The sequence below is a fragment of the Pteropus alecto genome, unplaced genomic scaffold, assembly GCF_000325575.1.
Source record: "Pteropus alecto unplaced genomic scaffold, ASM32557v1 scaffold40, whole genome shotgun sequence".
In the NCBI taxonomy this organism is placed as follows: domain Eukaryota; kingdom Metazoa; phylum Chordata; class Mammalia; order Chiroptera; family Pteropodidae; genus Pteropus; species Pteropus alecto.
The window spans coordinates 20340508-20343080 of NW_006431919.1; the positions used below are offsets into that span (position 1 = coordinate 20340508).

The window sequence follows — 2573 nt, forward strand, 5'->3', positions numbered from 1 at the left end:
GCTCTTTAAAAGGGCCTGATTCACCTAGGAGGTATGCCTTTTTACCCTAGGACTCCTCTTTTTCATGTGGCTGACTGCAGACATGATGGTTAGAGGTTAGTTGCCTTCTTGGGACAATGAAGTAACTTCAAGGATGGAAGCCCCATGCTGAGAATGGCCAAGCAGAAAAACATCAAGAGTCTGGAGTCCCCATGAGCAAGATCCAAGGTCGTCTAGGTAGTAGGGACATAGCCAAGGTCTTGCCCACTAACTTCCCAGTTAGGGTGACCAGTTGGCCACTTCTACTTCTGGACTCCTGCTGCTGCTGCCAGGAGTAATTTGTCAACTGACCCTCTGTATTTGTATCCTTCTCTAGGACTCAGAGGCCCAGGTGGAAGCATCTGATTGGCTGATCTTGGGTCAGGGGCACCTTCCCCAGAGGGTAGAGAATACCTGGCCCTTTTGGCATCTATAGTGGGACATGGGCACTGCCTCCCACTAAGACCCACAACGAAGAAGTCCTCCCTGGAGAGTCAAAAACCGTGGGTCACATCCACTGTACCCCTATAGTAACTGATACATCTAGGAAGTTTTTAGCCTGGAATCCCTCCCTTGACCAGGTGAGCCGTGGCTCTTTCCCATTCACTACCAGGTGAATCAGGGAGAGAACACAGCACTTGGGGCTTGGCAGACATCCCTGCCTTTCCAGGCTTTTCTAATTCTGCATTATGCAGGTGCTTGTGTGCAAGTTCTGGGGAGGCCCCTTTCTTTGCTCCTGGTCCTCAGCACCCTTGGCTTTATCTCCACTTCATCTTAGCATCTCTCCCCAGCTCCCCCATCCCAAACCTGGCCCTTTACAACATCCAATGCACACAGGCTGTAGCATTCCTTCAAAGACTTCCTTTCCAGATGATCAGCCCATTCTTAGAGGGTCTAAGCCGGTTATTGCCCACCTAGTGCTGCCTCTTGGTGCAGATCAGTTACGAATCATTCCTGGGCCCAGTCATGCCTTGCTGAATCACTATGGTAAGATGTTGATTCTCATGCCCTGCCTTTAAGGTTTCTTTCCAGGTGGAGGTGGCAACATGCAGGACAGGAGACAAAAGTGTAAACTTATTTCATCTTGTCATGCTCATTCATGGAGCTGGTGGCCGGACACTGAATGGCTTTCAAAGAAAACCAGTGTCTCTGTGACTACTTGCCAGCACGATGCTCAAGGCAGCAGTAAGATGCGCTGTCTTTTCCTCCATCTGCCAGCTCTTACTCAAGTGCATCTAATGGGCAGAACGTAACTGGAGTTCAGAATCCCAGTAGGCAGGGGAGCCTCGGAAGTGCAGTACTTAGCATTCCAGCCTCAGTAGTTCAGGGAAGGAAGTGAGAATGTTCATGCGTGCCTGCTCACCACATCCTTACCTCCTGACGTCAATAGGGAACCCCACAGGAGACTGTTTGTTGACACCAGTCTGTGGGGTGTGGCCGCCCGGTCCCTGATGTTGAAATGTGTCAGCCAGGCACAGACCACAGATGAAGGTGCCTGGTGAAGACCAGCAAACATGATGATTTCCATCCACAGAAGACGGTAATTAGATGACTCTGGGCCTATTAGCCTGAATCATCTCAGCAAACTATGAGCCCAACATCCCAATATCTATAAGACTTAGAGTAGTTTTTCCGGGAGTGTCACAGGAGCATCATAAAACCTTAGCTGGAAGGGATGGTCCACATCTGTCTTACCACTAGACACGACTAACTGCTTCTTCTAGAGGCCGGTCCTAATATTCTGGACCCTTGCGGCAGAATCACATCAGATTCTTTTTCTTTTTTTGAGTTAAATTTACATAACATAAAAACGACCATTTTGAAGTGATCAATTCAGCGGCATTTGGTACAGTGACAATGTGGTACAACCACCTCCTCTACCGCGTTCCAAAACATGGCCATCACCCCCAAAGGGAATTCTAACATTCATTTATGCTTTAAGAATTTCTTTTAAATTTTAAAATCTTGAATCCAGGTAAAACCCTCTAACGTGTGAGCTAGAGGTTTAGCCCTAATTGTACTTGAGAGGGGTTATGGATTGAGCTAACATAATGTCTCGAATACTTTATTCTCCCACCAATCCCAAAGACCCCTTTGTCATTTGGTAAAATGTTAAATACCCTATGTCCCCGGCCTGCTTTCTGGCTCCTCATGATACTTTTTTCGTTTTCTTTATGGTAACAATGTTACAAAACAGGCGCCTGACGGTTCGGCACAGTCACCTCAGGGAGAATGTGAGCTACTCTTTTCATCCTTTTCGCTGGCGTGCGTTTCGACCCACTTTCAATTCTCGTGTGTCGCATCTCAAAATTCCTCTCGCCCTTTAATTTCTTTTATTCATCCACATTTTAAAAATTGCTTGGCTGTGCTAACTTGGTTAAATTTTCTTCTGTATTCCCGAATCTCTGCCTTGCTCGGCGGCTGGGAGGCGGCCCCGCATTCCCCAAGGAGGAAGTCCCGCGGAGCCCGGCTGGGGTGGTGTGAGGGTGAAGCGGGGAATGGGGAGGTGGGGACCATGTGGGATGGGCGGGGTGGGCGGAGCCTCCCGCGGGGGC

General features: G+C 48.8%; 1 protein-coding gene across 1 annotated transcript in view; it reads left to right on the forward strand.

The window, feature by feature from the left end:
* The window catches only part of ZNF316 (zinc finger protein 316), a 33670-nt gene that overhangs the window by 17955 nt on the left and 13142 nt on the right, over window positions 1-2573 (forward strand). The gene's annotated exons all lie outside the window — the stretch shown is intronic.